Source organism: Tasmannia lanceolata, unplaced genomic scaffold (genome assembly GCF_043159265.1).
Source record: "Tasmannia lanceolata isolate RefF3 unplaced genomic scaffold, GAP_Taslan_0.1 ptg000018l, whole genome shotgun sequence".
Classification (NCBI taxonomy): Eukaryota; Viridiplantae; Streptophyta; class Magnoliopsida; order Canellales; family Winteraceae; genus Tasmannia; species Tasmannia lanceolata.
The window spans coordinates 52,344,266-52,363,001 of NW_027518695.1; the positions used below are offsets into that span (position 1 = coordinate 52,344,266).

The 18,736-nt window shown below is 40.2% G+C and overlaps 1 long non-coding RNA gene across 1 annotated transcript in view; it reads left to right on the forward strand.

Moving 5' to 3' along the window:
* Positions 1 to 3,014: 3,014 nt before the first annotated feature.
* LOC143850991 (uncharacterized) overlaps positions 3,015 to 18,736 on the forward strand; it is a 65,518-nt gene continuing 49,796 nt past the window's right edge. Inside the window, exon 1 of the long non-coding RNA XR_013236159.1 lies at positions 3,015 to 3,050. This is a non-coding gene — a long non-coding RNA (uncharacterized LOC143850991). The remainder of the gene's footprint in view (positions 3,051 to 18,736) is intronic.

Here is an 18,736-nt window from a genome sequence, read left to right on the forward strand (position 1 = left end):
GCCGAGCTTAAGCTCGGCTCGTCTCAAGAATGATAAAAACAGACAGTTGTGGGATTTGAACCCAGGCCCTCTAAATCCAACGCCTTAACCACTCGGCCAACCTTTCATTTTTGATAAATAGCCCACATTCTTTTATTTTATCAATAAAAAACAAACATAATCCGAGCTTTAAAGCTCGGCTCGGCGTTATGAACCGAGCCTAAAAAGCTCACGAGCTTTTCCGAGCCGAACTGGACAATGCTCAAGTTTGGCTCGTTTATTTGACGAGCTTAATTTTTGGGCTCGGGTTCGGCTCGTTTAGTAAACGAACGAGCCCAAGCCGAGCTTTTAACGAGCCGAACCCAAACATGTTCGTGAGTGGCTCGGTTCATTTGCAGCCCTATCTCTGTGTGTGTATGTTTGGGGGGGGGGGATGCAAGTTCTTTTCCATGCGCACATTGGACTGCCAATTTGAGGGTGAATTCTCTTGATAGAAGTGGTGTCTCTTTGGACACTTTTGTTGTTAGTACGCACTATCCTCTTGCAATTAATTGAGTTAAGCGAGTTGTTGTTTCTTCTTTTTGGCTGACCATCTCAGGTAGAAGCTTACTTTGTTTCAGCCCTTTATGTTCATTCGATATTACTTTTTGTCCTTTATTTTTGTGTAAACCATATGGGGCAGTTTATTTAATCTGGCTAATGTTAATGATATAAAGGATATGAGATAAGTCGTGAGACCTGACTTCAATTCCTCCTTCCTCAAATTCTTTTGTTAGGCTTGCCTTAGGGTGGGGAAGCTTGCCTCAGGAGTTCTGTGCGACCGTAAAATCCCTACCATGTTGGAGGGAAAGTTTTATATGACAGCTGTGAGGCCAGCCATGCTGTACTGCTCAGAATGTTGGGCCACCAAGAAGCATCATGTGCATAAGATGAGTGTAGCGGAGATGTGAATGCTTAGATGGATGTGTGGTCACAAAAGGTTAGATAGAATTAAAAATGAAGACATCCGTAAAAAGGTGGGTGTGGCACCAATTGAGGAGAAGATGAGAGAGAACCTCTTAAGATGGTTTGGACATATCCAATGTACGCCTTTGGATGCTCCGGTGAGAAGAGGCGGCTCGTGCCAAATTGATGGAGTTAAAAGAGGTAGGGGCAGACCGAAAGCAACTTGGGTAGAAACAATGAAGAAAGACTTGATATCTAGGAACATAACAGAGAACATGACCTTGGATAGAATAGAATGAAAGAAAATGATCCACGTAGAAGAACCCAACTAGAGCCGTGATTAGAGCCGGGTAGATTCCTTTCACCTTCTTCATGAAATTTTTCTAAAGGATTCATTTATCCGACCCCAACTAGTTTGGGACAAAGGCTTTGTTGAGTTGAGTTGAGTTGAGTAGCTTGCCTTAGGGGTTCTTGTGTTTTTTTTTTAAATGGAGGGTGTTCTAGTGTTCTCCATTATTATCTTTTCTGTTTTTTATTTAATCAAATCATCAAAGGAAAATTTGACAAGATCTTGAAGACATTATGATGAAGGATGATTGGAGGAAGGACTAACATTTGCTCTGATACCAAATCTGATGTAGGATTTAAATTGGAAAAATCTTTGTACTAGATTTATGGTAGGTTTCTTGTAGCGCAGAGCGCAGGCGTATACTGGGAAGCTGTAGACGTATGCCAGGAGGGTGTAAAATTAGTTTTGGGACAAAACAACAAGGGCGTAGGATATGAATGATGTTTCAAAGGTAGGGAATTTTTTTATATTGGGCATTATAGGGTTTTTGTATAGAAGATAGGTGGAAAATAATGCAAGAGAGGTTTTGTGTGAGATTAATGGAGGGTTCCCGGGAAGGTAGTTTATGGGAAAACAGAAACATGAAAGAGATAGATAGTAAGGTTGGAATCTCTGTAACCAAAACCCAGCGCATATTGCACCTAGGGGCTCCTAAGCATCATTCCTTAGAGAAGATCAAAGCATCACACCTTGGCGATGAGGAGATTTCCTATCCACACAAGAGAAGAAGCTTTCAAAATCTTTGTTCAATCAACATTCATTATCAAAGAAAAGTGTAATGAGGCTTATAGTATCTAAGAACAGGAAAAAAAAACTTGAAATATCTACAACTCGAAAATGAAAACCCAACACTTTTGGATTAAAAGACCCTCTAATGACTTAGAACCTCTCTCCCCACTTACAATTCCCGTAATACATGTGTGGGGCCTATTTAAAATACTCATGACTCAAAGAAACCAAGTGATATTAGTAGGAAAAGACTGTGGTACCCCTCCTATGACTTAATGTACTTAAAACACCCAAAAATCACTTAAAAAATTAAAATATGGGCCCTAAGGTTGTTACCATCATACTCCCCTGCTTGAAATGATTCAACCCCGTCAAATATAATGATTGGCATTTGGTATGAGAATTTATCCGGTTCTGATCCTCACATAATCTACAAACGATCAACCCTTCCAATGGAATAAGTATTTCCAACACACAAGATGCTTTGGGCAGTCATGTCGTCGGTTTGAAGGATTGTGATCACCATGTGTGCTTTCGAAGTATTCTGTATAATGTGTTAGCTTAGGCAGAAAGAAACTCAGGTCGGATGATTAGGATCATGGAGATCATTTTTCAAATAATTCCCTAGGTACAACGTATTTATGTCGTGGCTCAACACATGATGAAATGAATGGCTACTGATATTGTCACTCCCATGTTTTGATAATAACACGGACTCTTTTGTATTCTATTATGTAAACTGCATTTTAGAAATACCAATTTTGGGTGTTTATTCTAATTATAGTAGTAACAGAAGCAATTCTTCGGGGGATAAATCATCAGTTGTCAACGAATCTTTGAATTTGGAGGGTCATGGTATGCAATGGAAGAATCTGATTAGTGTTTTTAAGAAGAGATCTATGAGAACGGGAAGGAATTTAAACAGAAAATTGGCTCGAATTCGCTGCGCCGAGGAAGGAAGGGAGTTTGGTGAGGATTTACACTAAGCCGTCTTGGAGGAGTTTTGATTATGAGGAGCTTGCTGTTGCTGCTGATAATTTCAGCTCTGGTAAGTGAAATTTTGTAGCTTTCTCTGCTTCTCTTTTTCTTTGTTCTTTCCTTTGTTTAACCTTCTTTCCAAAAAAAATAGTCAAACAGTCTAGGGGTGGAGGGTACAAAAACTGGGGGAGGGTTAGGGCTCTTCTTCAAGTGTGAAGTTACTATAATGCCCTTAAATTATTGGAAATTATCTAAGCCTTCCAACTCAAATGCTATTCCTAGATGGATTAAGGACACAAAAGTAAGCTAAGTTAGTAAAGACTAAAGAGGCAGTCTTAGATTACTAGCTAATAAACTTTATGGTTTAAGTGGACATCATTTATGAAGAAACTTAGTTCAAACTTAGTTGTATGATCGTGTGATCATATTTGGTGGTCATTAATATGGATGTGCCGGGATACAAAAATCACATTAATTGGATGGCTAGGATTTTGTACTCGGCGATAGGGGTGTGCACTATTCGGTTTTAACTGAACGAACCGACCGAACCGAATTATATTTCGGTTTCAGTTTCGGTTATTTTTATTTCGGTTTTGGTTTCGGTTTAAACAACAAATTATTCAGTTAGACCGAAAAACCGAATTGTATGGCATAAAATAATGCTCTTACCCCTAGCACCCCATTTTTTAATCTTACATACCATTTTATATATATATTTTCTTTCTTCTTTTTCTGCTATAGAACTGACGAGAGTACACCATTTGTATATTATAAGTTATAACACCCCATTTTTTAATCTTGCATATTATTTTATATATATTCTTTGTGTCTTCTTTGTCAACTAAGACCTGACATCTGACATAGAGAGGATAGATACAAGAGAATTTGAAATTCAATCTATCTACTATGATAGTATAATAAGCGGGAAGGATTTTTTTTAGTGGTGACCGCTGGTGCGACGTGGCACTCCTCCCTCCACACACGCAAGTATTACCAAATCCCTATTCCTACACAACTCTTCATGTATATTACGAAAGCCTTTATTCCCTCTCTATCTACACGACTCTTCATCCCCAAAAATCAGCCATTCCAGGTACTTTTATCATCATTTTTTCCTTTATTCCTACAAAACTCTTCATCTGTATTACCAAAGCCTTCCCTAAAAATCAGCCACAATCCCTTTAAAGATTTTTTCTTCCAATTCCAGGCGTCACTTTTCCTATTTTCTTTTCATCCTTTAAATCAACAACGATCGATTTTTCTTCTCTTCCGGCCAAGAATCATCATCTCCGGCGAGGCTTGCCGGAATCCGACTGGTCTTGTAATAAATACTTCAACTTGTTTTCTCATTCTCAACAATCTACAGAAACAAATTCAGTTTTAACCGAATTAACCGATTAACCGAATTACAAATTTAGTTTCGGTTAGGTTCAGTTAAATATAATTTCAGTTTCGGTTTCGGTTAACGATTTAAGCTAACCGAATTTATTTCGGTTATTAATTTTGGGGTTATTCGGTTCAGTTAAAACCGAATAAACACCCCTACTCGGCGAGTTTGTTATAACATAAGGGGTGCAACTTCAGCAGGGCTCAACTCGACCTCAATGGATTTAACCTTATTTTGGCTAGGGTTGGATTTGCATTTCCCCGGATTGTGTTGTGTTAGGGTTGAGAAAAGCCAACCCAATTTAATTTCAGGTCGGGCAAGGGTTGGGGCCTTAGGCAACCCTACTTGCCGGAACCCGTCTCCTTATGCCCTGTTTGTTTTAGATTACGACAACCGATTGTGAATCCAATACCAAATATTGGACTCAAATTTCCAATAATTGGCTTTGGACTCACAATAGGTCATCATAATCTTAAATGAACGGGGCCTTGATTTGGAATATCACGTTTGACGGGTTAGGGTAAGGTTGAGAGAAGGCGGCTTGGGTTAGGATTGACCCTCCTCGACCTAAGGCTAAGTTTAGGTTGTTTTAGGGTTGAACACTTTGAACCCGATCCAATTTACAGCTCTTTGTTCCTCAAACTTTTTTGGTGTCATTTCGGAAGAAGATTAAAGTAGATGGGCCATGTAAATGACCTTCAAATAGGCATTTAGAAAGGAAAAAACGAGACCAATACTGGCCTATATTCGTTAATTGGATTGTTAGGATTGTCTAATCAATATGTTTTGGCAGTTGTAAATTCAACCCCTCTTAGGATGAATTCACCCCGTATTTTTCAAAATGGATTGTACAGCGGTACAGCCCACAACATAGGATGATCCAAACCGCCCATTTCATGGGCCACAATGTAAATAGCTGTGCCCCAAAAATCATTTCCATAGGATGATTCTAACCCTCTGATCTAATGAGGGAATCACATTATGGAAACTTCTATAGATCGGTTAGTTGGGATAATCCGATGGAACTGATTTTTGGGGCACAACCTGTTTATGTTGCGGCCCATCAAATGGGGGATCCATCAAATGGGTGGTTTGGATCATCCTATGGTGTGGGCTGTACAGTCCATTTTGAAAAATATGGGGTGAATTGATCCTAGAAGGGGGTGAATTTATGACTGCCCTTTTAATATTACGGTTAACATCAATGGCTCTACATTCCTCGGGTTTTTCATTATTGCAATGAAGTTCTGGAGTAATTTTTGGAGAAGATAATATTAATGTAGTGGGCCGACAATTGTGGACCCCTCCAAAAAATCATGTTCACCTATCAAAGTTAGCGGCTCAAACGCCGTGAATCGCGGACTGCAAGAAGTTAGTTTGAAGATGGCATTTTGCAGTTACTTTGTACACACTGTTCGAACACCATGGATCTTGTGATCAACGGTGGTCAAAGTAGGGGTGCAATTCGGGTCGGGTTCAACCTGAAAAAAAAAAAAAAATTTGGGTCGGGTTGAGTTTGGGCCGGGGTCGGGGTCGGGGTCGGGCTCGGGTTGAGTTTTCCCAACCCGGGTTGAGCTCGGGTCGGGTTCAGGTTGAGGGTTTCGGCAACTCGATCTGAGTTTAGCCGACATTTTTTATGAATTTTTTCTAAGCTTAAATATTCGGGTTCGGTTGAACTCGGGTTGGGTTGAACCTTGTCAGGTAGGAAATCAGGTCGGGTCGGGTTCAGGTTGGAAAAAAGGATTCTTGGGGTCGGGTCGGGTTGGGTTGGCCTCAACCGGACGCAACCCGACCCATGTTGCACCCTTAGGTCAGAGAAACAGAATTTTCTTGTGTCCTTTTCGACAGGAACCTTATAGTTTTGAGGATTTTATGAGAACTACGTGAAATTCTGAAATTTTTCTTCATGCATTCCCATTGGTGGATGCGGTGGGACCTATCTCTTGGGTTTAGATGTACTCTTATGGAGTACTTGAAGATTGAGGAAAAACCTTACCCATCATGGGCACTGGTGTTTTGTATTTAATAATATAGTAAACCCAATAGGGTGATTACAAATGGAATTTACAGATTAATTACAACAGATAATTAATATAACTTACTTATTCTTTCCAACTATGGTTGGTTGAGGATGGGTGATGTGTATACGGATAACCCTCACAGGAGTGGTGAATCCGGAGAATCCTCACAAGAGTGGTATCTTATCATCTCTTATCATCCCCCGCGAGGTTATCGGGACCTCTAGAAGCGGGCACAAGAAGCTTGGAATGTAGCCATTGAAAACGTTGATTTGGCAGTCCCTTAGTGAATATGTCAGCCAGTTGGTGCTCTGTAGGAGTATAACGAACAATGAGAGAGCCATCAGTAACACGACCCGTATGAATGATAGTCAATGTCGATGTGCTTTGTCCGAGTGTGAAGTATTGGATTGATAGTGAGATGCGTGGCATTGATATTATCACAAAGAAGTAAGGAAGGTGATGAAGGTGGCACTCCAAGATCACGTAGGAGATATTTCAACCAAGTTATTTCAGCCGAACAAACTGCAAGAGCACGGTATTCAGCCTTTGTACTTGAGTGAGAAACCGTTGGTTGTTTCTTGGAGCACCAAGATACCAAATGCGGACCAAGAAATATACAACAACCAGTCGTGGATCAACGATCATCTCGATTACCTGCCCAATCGGCATCAGAGTATGCTCATATACGAAGATCGAAAGAACAAGGAAGGCATATCCCATAGCCAAGTGTTCCTTTTAAGTAACGAAGAATTCGCTTAACTGCTATCATGTGAGTGGTGGTAGGTGCATGCATAAATTGACAGGCTTGATTTACAGCATAGGTAATATCAGGCCTTGTAAGAGTTAGATATTGTAGTGCCCCAACAATACTACGATAAAGTGCAACTTTAGAAATAGAAGTACCATCATGAGCTGAAAGCTTGGAACCAGAAGAGACAGGCGTGGAGATAGGTTTTGAACCAAGCATGGATGCACGATTAAGCAGATCAAGTGTGTACTTGGTCTGAGTCATGATTAGTTGAGATGGAGAGCTTTGAACCTCAACTCAAAGGAAGAAATGCAAAGGACCGAGATCCTTCATATCAAAGTGATGATAAAGGCATCTGAGAAAGGTTGATAAAAGAGTAGAGGACGAGCCAGTGATGATGATGTCATCCACATAGAGGAAAAGGATAATAATTCCATGAGATGAGTGATGCACAAACATAGAGCAATCAGCTTTACTTTGGGTAATTCCTTGTCAAAACAGTGCTATGGTAATGGTAAAGCGGTGAAACCAGGCTCGTGGGGCCTGTTTGAGGCCATATAAGGCTCGTTGAAGTCGACAGACATGATTAGGTCGAGATGGGTCGGTGAATCCAGGTGGTTGTTTCATATTATTGGTGCGAATAGGGAAAATAAAAAATGAAAACTGCAATAGTATGATCTTAAAGAAAGATGGAAATACCAAATAGAGAATAGATAATCCTCAATATTTGTAGAGCTACTGTACATCCTCGAACGCTTCGCTTAAGACGTTATTCGGCCCTATTCCGGTGCAAGGATCTGACGACCGAATCGTCTCCAGGAACAACAACTAAGTGTTGGTGTGCACCTACCAAACACTTTGAAGGCAAAGCTTTGAGTCTCTCTAGTTAAGCAAATCGGGCTCTACAAAAACACTTTGAGGCTTCTTGTGAAGATCTTAATCTCACACCAAAATATGGGACACACCCTTGGTTGGCTTTCCTTTCACACACCACAACAATGGTGTAGTGCCTTTTCCTTCTCTCTTTTCTCTTTGATAGAAAAGCTGTACTTTTTCTTCTCTCTTTTTTGAAGCTAGCCAAGAGTCTCTTCATTATTTTGGAATCACCCTTAATGAGAGAACTAAAGGCATTCAACTAAAAATGAGAAAACCAAAGAGCCACCATAAATGGAATACAAAGAGTCACTAAGAAAGGCCCACTCTTTTGTCCTTTTGTGCATGACTTTTGGAGTACCAAGGAATATGAAAAGCCACCTTAAAGCCTCAGCTCAATTATGGAATATTTGAAACTTAGATTTTTTTTTTAATAAAAAATCCAACACATATATACGACTTCATTAAGATATCCATGCAGGAACACATTTTGACGTCCAATTGACGAATAGACCAACCGTGATTGACAGCCAATGCAAGGATGGTGTAGATAGTAGTGGGCTTGACGACGGGACTAAAAGTTTCACCGTAGTCGACCCCAGTTTGCTGATTGAACCCTTTTGCAACAAGCCTGGCTTTATGGCGTTCAATGGACCTATCAGACTTACGCTTGAGACGAAAAACCCATTTGCATCCGACCACATTGTAGGATGGATGATTCGGCACAAGTGCCCATGTATTGTTCTTGCAGAGTGCATTGTATTCATCTATCATTCCAGCACACCATTGGGTTAGTTTGACAGCTTGAGTATAACAAGTTGGTTCTAAGGTAGCAGCGAGAGCCATGTAACATGAAGGAATGGGATGACGAGTTGCCATTAAGACCTTAGGATGCCTGGTTCCATCTTGAAGCCTAGTCACCATATGGTGTCGTCTTAGTGGAGTTGAAGGGGGTAGGGGAGTGGAGGGTATTGGGTCTAATGTGGTCGAGATAGTGGGCTCCATGGGAGTGTCGGTTGTTGTGGATCTGGTTCAGAACTAATTTCAGGTTGAGTAGCCATAGGTAGAGAATCTGATTCTTGAATAGCTACTTCTGGAGAAGTGTTTGGTTGAGAAGAATTAGGGACATGAATTGATATGGAAGGTGATGATGAGGGTACATGATGCTCAAGATATATCCATTGTTTGATATCAGTAGATGAGGTCGGCATCACAGGGCCAGATTGCATTCCTGCAAAGGGAAATAAAGTCTCATAAAAAACTTTGTGACGAGAAACATATGTTCGACCAGTGGATGGATCCAAGCATTTGTAGCCCTTGTGGTGTTCAGCATAGCCAATGAATACACATGGCTTAGTTCTAGTCTCAAGTTTATCGTCATTGAATGGCCGTAAATATGGAAAGCATCTACTACCAAAAGCCTTCAAAAGTGAATAGTTAGGAGGCTTTCCATACATGATTTCATATGGGAATTTCTTTCTCAAGATGGGAGAAGGTAGGCGATTTATCAAATACACACTTGTTTGAAAGGCATCCAACCAAAAGGATTTGATCCAACAGGGCTATTCCCATTTCAGTGATATGTCTATGTTTGCGTTCTGCAACACCATTTTGTTCTGGTGTTGCAGGGAATGAAAACGTTGATAAATACCACAATGATCTAAGTAAGCAGAGAAGGACCCAGTAAATTCACCACCATGGTCTGCTTGAAATGCTTTAATAGTTCTTCCAAAATAGTTTTCAACCAAACGTTTAAAAGAGACAAAAGCATCCAAAGCATTATTTTTCTTAGTAAGAGGCATGATCCAACTAAACCTTGAATAATCATCAACAATTAAGAAATAATAACGATGTCCATGACGTGATAAAGTAGGTGATGGACCCCACAAATCAGAATGCAACAAATCTAATGGTCCATTAGAAAAGGATTCAGAAGCACTAAATGAAAGCCGTCTACTCTTCCCAGCTTGACAACTAGGGCAAATATTTATTTGCTTCCTAAAACCAGAAATATAAATGCTACCATTTTTTATGAGAGATCCCATGACACCATTATTCGGATGACCAAGTCTCATGTGCCAAACCTCACGTTATGCTGTTGGTGTAGTTACTCCCATAGCCAAACCTGGAATTTGTCCTCGATCTTCATGCAGTGGTACGATCGGATATAGCCCATTTTTACTTGTTCCTTCGAGCAAGATTCTGCCGGTCTTCTTTCGGTCCTTCACATAGAATCCATTTCCATAAAAGATGAAGAAGCAATCATTATCTTGAGTATATTGTCCAACTGATAATAAATTTTTGCAAAGTTGAGGGACATGTAGAACATTTTTAAGATGAAGATGACCAGACTTATGTTTAGAGAGAGATTACCAGTTTCATTGATTGGGAGATTCATACCATTACCAACAAGTACTTGATCATTCCCATTAAACTTCATGCGATTGGTGAGGCCAAAGTTCTCCATTGTCATGTGATTTGAAGCTCTTGTATCAGGATACCAAATTTCATCAAGAGGCGAGTTCATGTGGAGACCAGCAAATGAGTGTGCCAAATCATCTGGTTGGTAACGTTTCCAATAGGTTGTTGCTTCATGCCCTTGTTGGCCACAGATTTGGCAAGGGGTATTGGTTGAGAGTTTTGTATCCATAGATATATGTAACGATTTCGGTCATTCCTGTTGTCACTTCCAAGTCCATTGTTAAAGTGGAATTTTTGTCGGTTATCACCATTAGTATTGGAACGACCAAAATTTTGGTTGCCTCTTTTTGGATTAAATTTGCCACGACCTCTTGCAGAGAGAAAGGCAGTGCGCTCAATATGTTGGTTGGCATGATATTCTTCAAGACGACATTCTTGAGCATATAGCATTTCAATTAATTTAAAAAAAGAGGGTAAACCATCTGACTTGGTGAATAGAGAAGTGAAAATGATTCGGCCGGAAGACCGCAAAGAGTGTAAGATACAAGTTCTTTTTGAGGCATTGGATTTTGTACTGCAGCTAGTTGATCAGCGATTCCTTTGATTTGGTTTACGTATTCCGCAATGGAGCTACTCCCCTTTTTGATATTTCGGAGCTTTGTTCAGAGTTGATCAATGCGAGCTTCGGATTGAGACGCATACGCGAGAGAATTCCAAACTTTTTGTGAAGTGGTGAGATCACCCACTTGAGCCAGCATTGGCTCTGTCAATGTTGCAAAAAGCCAACTTATAAGAAGCTGATCTGTGAGTACGCAATCATCATAATCTGGATTATCGACCGTGGTAACAGTAGATGTTTTCTCATTCGTAACTTCTAGAAATGGCGGAGGTGCTGGATAAGAACCATCTACATATTTGTAGAGCTTCTGTGATTTGAGTATGGGTATCATTTGACGGTGCCATAATAGGTAATTTTCTGAAGTGAGTTTGATGGAAACAAGGTGGGAAAGAAGTTGGAAATTAGGAAGAGAGTTGCTGGATTTAGAACTGGAGGAGGTGGTGTCAATCGATTTTGACATAGTGAAGAAGAAAGAGGACTTTGGAGAGAGATTTGGCAAATGAACTAGAGGAGGTTTGACCAAAAGGAGGAAGGATTGAGTCTACTGGAGCAGAAAGGAGGAAGGATTGAGGCTACCGGGGCAAATCCCGTAGGCTTTGATACCATGAAGATTACGGAAAAACCTTACCCATCGTGGGCAGGGGTGTTTTGTATTTAATAATATAGTAAACCCAATGGGGTGATTACAAATGGAATTTACAGATTAATTACAACAGATAATTAAATATAACATACTTATCCTTTCCAACTATTGTTGGTTAAGGATGGGTGATGTGTATACGGATAACCCTCACAGGAGTGGTGAATCCGGAGAATCCTCACAAGAGTGGTATATATCTTAAAGATTATGAACCTCAGGTATTATTTCATCCATAAAGCTTTTTTAACAAGGGAATTGCTAGCGTCCATCGCAAAAGACACGCCGCACGTCAGACCAGCCACCTCGTGAATGGAGAGAAAAGCTGTTGTCCTCATTCACGAGGTGGCTGGTCTGACACGCAACAAACCAGTCGTGAAATTCCTTGTGCGATGGACCCTAGACTAATGAGACTGGTCGACTAGTAAATAATGTTGTCATCCTTATATTGAAGACCAAGAAGGGATAGACCACCTTAATAAACAAGGGGGCAATTAGGAGTTAAAGCGGGTCAAATAAAAAAATGGTACCGATATTGGATCTAGGATTCTTGTTAGTGGGTCCGTATGTAGGGACCGATGGACTACCGTATTCAACCCGGAACTAGTGGAAAAGACCTTGCCGATATTTTATTTTAAGGAACGGATAGACTACCTTAATCAATGAAGGGTCGATCAGCAGTTATAACGGGGTAATTAGAAAATGTTGCTGTTTTGGATCTAGGGTTTCCATTAGTGGGCCCATTTGAAGGAAAAAATAGTAGAACGGCAATATTAAATTGCATGCCGTTTTTTTTAAGTAATGTCATGCATTTAAATAACGGCAACGTATAATGACAACGTTGCCCATTTGCTCCTGAGTGAAACAATAGGAGAACGGCAACGCTATTTAACATATCGGCAGCGTCTTTTCCAGCGTCTCGGCAATGTTTCCGTTCTACTACGTTGAATAACGGCAACGTTCTACTTTAAAACTAAAAATGTTCAAATGCATGATGTTCCTTCAATCTACCGGCGTCTCATATAATAATGGGGGACACAATATGTATTAAATGCAAGCAGAATTTTCCAATAAGAAATATTAAAATATTGAAAAAGGGAAGCTGCAAAGAGAATCATGGAAGTGTACTCTATCTGGACTCTGATGGTGCCAAAAAAGGCAATAGGGTGCCTTTTCCTCCACTTTTTGAAGAACCATGTGTGTTTTGCTGATAAAAGCAAGACTGCCCTCCTCATGTAGATAGTTGCAATAAAAATCCGCATGTCGTGTGTTTCTCTATGTTGCTGCTCTCTGACGCAAAGACCTCCCGAGAAATGCCTTTTGCGATGGACCTAGCTAGCAAATCCCTATGAAGATATCTGGAATATGTTTTCAAACTCTCTAAAATTTTTGGATTTTGTCTTTTTATAAAAAAAAAAACAAAATAACACGGAATTTTGAATTTTATAGATTCTGTTTGTTGTCCTAATTTTGTACATAAATTTTATGTAAAAAATGGAAGGGCCCGTAGTACTTATAGCTAGGTTGTTGTCCTCTCTCACCAATACAACCACCTAAGCACCAGCACCATAAATGGAAGGGCTTGTAGTAGATCCAATATTAGCAAGAACAGCATGAAGAGTTTCACCTTTAATGCGCATTAGTCAAGTTCTGCCCATGGTCCTAAGAAATCGTGCTCAACTGATTAATGCCTCCATTTGAATCCAAACTCAAAACCGTTAGCATCTAGACACATTACTAGGATCCACTGTCATAATATCTGAAAGGATTTCCGATAAGATCTAGACACTAATACGAACACGTGGGATGGTCTTAAAACCAATTTTTTTATACTATTTTATGAACAAAATACCTTCCAATTTTTTATAACTATGTTTTATTTAAGGACTATTTAGTCTATTTTAGTAATAACAAGAGAGGGCAGGCCTTGGCGCAATGGTAAGGTTTCTCCATTGTGACATGGTGGTCACGGCTTCGAGTCACGGAAACAGCCTCCTGGCAAAGCAGGGGTAAGGCTGTGTTAATCTAGCCCTCCGCAGACCAACAATGGTGGGAGCCTCGAGCACTGGGCCACCGTTTTTTAGTAATAACAAGCCTTAGGCATTTAAGTATTTTGCCATTCACCCCTCTCAAGTCTCAAACTCTCTTTACGTCCTTTCCCAATCATTGACCCTATGTCCCTATACCATTGTGCCACTGGCTCGCCCTCGTCATTGTTGCTCGCCCTTGCCCATTTGAACCATGTACAATGTAAGACCCACTAGGACACTTTGATGGACGGTCCCATGTGAAATTGATCGTGACCGAGACACGGGAAGTAGAATATGACAAACACATTGGATGTGAAAAACACATTGGATCTAATCCAATCGATACGGGATTTGAATGGATCGTGTATAGGAGTTAGGACATATGTGGATCCAAGGGATTTGATTGGATCGTGATTAGGACATATGTGGATCCGATATCCAAAGTGGATCTGTTGGCACCCGTAGTTAACTTGTGATAGTAAGTTCCACCTAACTTGTGATAGTAAGTTCCACCCGTGGTTTTAAGAATTCTGTGAGACTAATCCCTATTGTAAAACAACATGCGCAAGACAAAGTAGTTGATACCAATTTTGATTGATCTGAACCACCCACTTGATAATCCTCTTTTAGATCTCGTATTGTCCGAAAATCATGCCATTTATACAAGCCAAATAGGAAGTAATTGTTACTGTAAGATGGGAATGCGTCATTGGTGTGGTTTTTATCCAAAGCAATTCCTATAAAATGAATGGTTCAGATCAATCCAAGGTGGTTCACGCTCTGCTCTTGGGCATATCTTGGAAATAAATACAATTTTCTGTTCACTGTGCCGGCTGATAAAATGACTGGTTTAGATTACATCACTAGGCTGATAAAATGAATGGTTTGACCACATCTCCAGGGTCATAAACTGAATGGCTAGGATCATCTAATATCATGTGGGTGGGTACAAATTATGCTTCTAATGTCCTCTTACTAAGCCTTCTAATGGAATATGAATTAGGGCATTTTCTAACTACTACTCATTCTTTCTCCAAAAAAGTTTGGAAGAGGTAAACCCTAACCCTAACTAGGGATTTCTTAATTGAAATTCAGTACTTTTGGATGGGTGCTTGGAATTACATAATCAGATTCAATTCTTTTGACTTCTAAGTTCTAACTGAAGCAAAAATATGGTGAGGTTGGTTGGATTCAAACTGCATATCTACTTTAGTTCACCCACTGTCTTTCCACTCTTTTTTCTACAATACTTTTGCTTATTAGTGTTTGAGAAGATAGGGTTCCTAAGATGGTTGAAGAGAAATTGAGAGGCAATAGTAGTAGTTATATGTAAACTATTAAGAAGTGAGAGTCGTAAGAGGATAAGAAATACTTGTGCAAATTAAAAATGGGCAATAATATCCCCATTCCCTTGATATGGCAATCCTTTTGAGTGATAAATCGACTCCCAAATATGATAAATCGACTCCCCATGTGTCTTTCTCTCTCCTCTGGGTTAGGGAGAGAAAGAGGAGAGAGATAGACACTTGGGGAGTCGATTTATCATTTTGGGGGGTCGATTTATCACTGCTCTTTTTTAATACTTGTAAGCTCTACCAGGATTGAGAAATACTTGCGCAAATTTATATGAGGGAAGTAAAATTTAAATAAGGGAAGTGATATATCCTCCCCCTTTGATTACTTGGGACACCGAGCAACAGTGTATCAGTGGCTGCATAGGGGTTGATGTACTTCACGTCAGAAGGATTCAATGGGCCTAGATTGTCACGTACAGTGCTGCTAGGTGTCCCAAGTAATCAAAAGGGGCAGATATATCACTTCCCTTATATACCCCCTTTTTTTAATATGGGACTCCTTTATTAAGCACATTTTTTTATTGGCTGTTAATATGTTTTTGTTAATTGGAACTGCCTTTAATAACTAGTTAGAAAATATGAGATTTTATGTGGTGAGCGTGCGTGAAGTCCAGTATTATTCAAAAATTAATGATCAAACCGTTCATTTGTTGGGCCGGCCACAGCATAAATAGGTTGTACCCCATAGATCATCCTATGGAAATTATCTACAGGGTGCTGCATATTTACGATGTGGCCCGACAAATGAACGGTTTAGTCATCCTATGTACTGAATGGTTTCGATCATCTTGTACTTTCGAAAAAAATATTGGATTTCACGCGCTGTGTGGTGCTGCTACATGTCCGCCCCTCCTCTATCCCGCAATTTTAAAAATTCTAAATTCCAAAAGACTTTAATAAAAAAGCAGCCCCTCCTTTATACATTTTTAAAGAAGAAAAGTACGGAATGCGGGCTTATATTTGGAGTGATTATGTATTGCGGGCACCTTTTAAAACAAGAACAAAAAACAGGCTAATCTTCAAAATCAGATTGGAAAATGACCCTGGTACTCTTCTGACATCGACAGAAACGCCATTCAACTTCCTTTTTCATTACTGCCCATTAAATTGGCGCTTCACGAGGCTTCTTTTGGTTTGTATGACCACGTATTTGAACCGAAAGAACCTTGGGTTCGTTTCTATCTTGGCCGTCGGAAATAACTAGAGACGGATGGATGCTTGACACGTGTTGAAAAACTTTTTGGACGCTGACAACCCAAAGTCAATCATTATCTTTTCTCACTTCTCTTTTGGCTTATAACGGTAATGTTATTGAATACGTCTCTTTTGGCTTTGGGTTCGTTTCTATCTTTTCACTTCTCTTTTGGTCCTCACTTCTGTTTTGGCTTATAACGGTAACATTATTGAATACGCTTCTTTTGACTTAGAACTCCGACGTTATTGAATATTTTATTATTTCTCATGTCTCTTTTGGCTGAGAACGCCACCCGATTCAGGAGTACACCGCCGGAATATTAAGAGGTGCGCCGACGAAATGGGGTGTACGCCGGCTGAAATAAAGGGGTACGCAGAAAGCGTAAATAATGGGTAAGCTGGCGTAAATAATGAGGACCAAAAGATAAGGGAAATGATTCTAAGCCAAAAGAGAAATAGGGTGTACTCCGGCAGAATTCATGGGTACGCCAGCGGAAATAATGGGTATGCTGGCGAAAATAATGGGGTACGCCGGCTGAAAGCGTACATAATGAGGTAAGCCGGCGTAAATAATGAGGACCAAAAGAGAAGGAAAAAGATTCTAAGCCAAAAGAGAAATAGGGTGTACGCCGGCGGAAGATATGGGGTACGCCGGCGTAAATAATGGGGTAAGTCGGTGTAAATAATGAGGACCAAAAGAGAAGGGAAAAGATTCTAAGCCAAAAGAGAAATAGGGTGTACACCGGCGGAGTTCATGGGTACGCCAGCGGAAATAATGGGTACGCTTGCGGAAAGCGTAAATAATGAGGTAAGACGGTGTAAATAATGAGGACCAAAAGAGAAGAGAAAAGATTCTAAGCCAAAAGAGAAATAATGAGGTAAGTCGGCGTAAATAATGACGACCAAAAGAGAAGGGAAAAGATTCTAAGCCAAAAGAGAAATAATGGGTACGCCGGCGGAAAGCGTAAATAATGAGGTAAGCCGGCGTAAATAATGAGGACCAAAAGAGAAGGGAAAAGATTCTAAGCCAAAAGAGAAATAGGGGGTACGCCGGCGGAAATAATGGGATACGCCGGCGTAAATAATGGGGTAAGTCGGCGTAAATAATGAGAACCAAAAGAGAAGGGAAAAGATTCTAAGCCAAAAAGAGAAATAATGGGTACGCCGGCGGAAAGCGTAAATAATGGGGTAAGCCGGCGTAAATAATGAGGACCAAAAGAGAAGGGAAAAGATTCTAAGCCAAAAGAGAAACAATAGGTACCCGGAGGAAATAATGGGTACGTCGGCGGAAATAATGGGATACGCCGGCGTAACTAAATGGGGTAAGTCGGCGTAAATAATGAGGACCAAAAGAGAAGGGAAAAGATTCTAAGCCAAAAGGAGAAATAATGGGTACGCCGGCGGAAATAGGGTGTAAGCGGAAATAGGGTGTATGCCGGCGGGATTCATGGGTACGCCAGCGTAATTAATGGGTAAGCCGGCATTAAATAATGGGCTAAGCCGGCATTAATAATGAGGACCAAAAGAGAAGGGAAAATATTCTAAGCCAAAAGAGATGTATTCAATAACGTTACCGTTCTAAGCCCAAAGAGAAGTGAGAAAAGGTAACGTTGCTCAGTAAAGTATTCAATAATGTTAACGTTCCAAAAAGTTTAAGTTTTCCAACACGTGTCAAGCATCCATCCGTCTCTAGTTATTTCCGACGGCCAAGATAGAAACGAACCCAAGGTTCTTTCGGTTCAAATACCCATTCAAACGAACCAAAAGAATCCTCGTGAAGTGTGCCAATTTAATAGGCAGTAATGAAAAATGAGGACTTTGTCAATGTCAGAAGGGTGTGAGGGTCTTTTGACCACCCAATTTTGAAGATTAGCCCGTTTTTTATTCTTATTTTAAAAGGTGCCCGCAATCCATAATTACTCGAAACATCAGCCCCCATTCTGTACTTTTCTCTTTTTAAAGCTCATATCTCTCTCTTATTACAAATTGCACCGTGTCCAAAGCCTAAGAATAAAGAAAATCGTTTCTTATTCCAAGTCACCTCATCAATCTCTTGTTTGCCAAATCATCCACTAAATACTACTTTTAATTTCCTCATATTAATTACTTTTTCAGCTATTTTCTCTTTTGGTTAGTGGTACATCTGCTGCTTAAATACGAGCGAACATCTGTTGCTTATCTCAAAATCGTTTCACATTCTCATTCCTCTCCACCATCCGATACTTCCATACCGTTTATGTTGATGAAAAACAATTAATGGCGATGGCTGTCTCGTAGCCGTAGGTAATTTTAAAGGCCACCCTTCCTCCCGCGGCCCTTCGTCTAGCATGACCCTTGGTCTTTGTAATGCCCGAGCCTTCTTCTCTAAAATGAACAAGCATTTATCTTCTAAGGATTCCAAGTAAGTTTTTTCTCTTTTTTATCTCGCCATCTTCTCTCTTTCAACAGCAGCCGTAGTTGCAGATTTATCC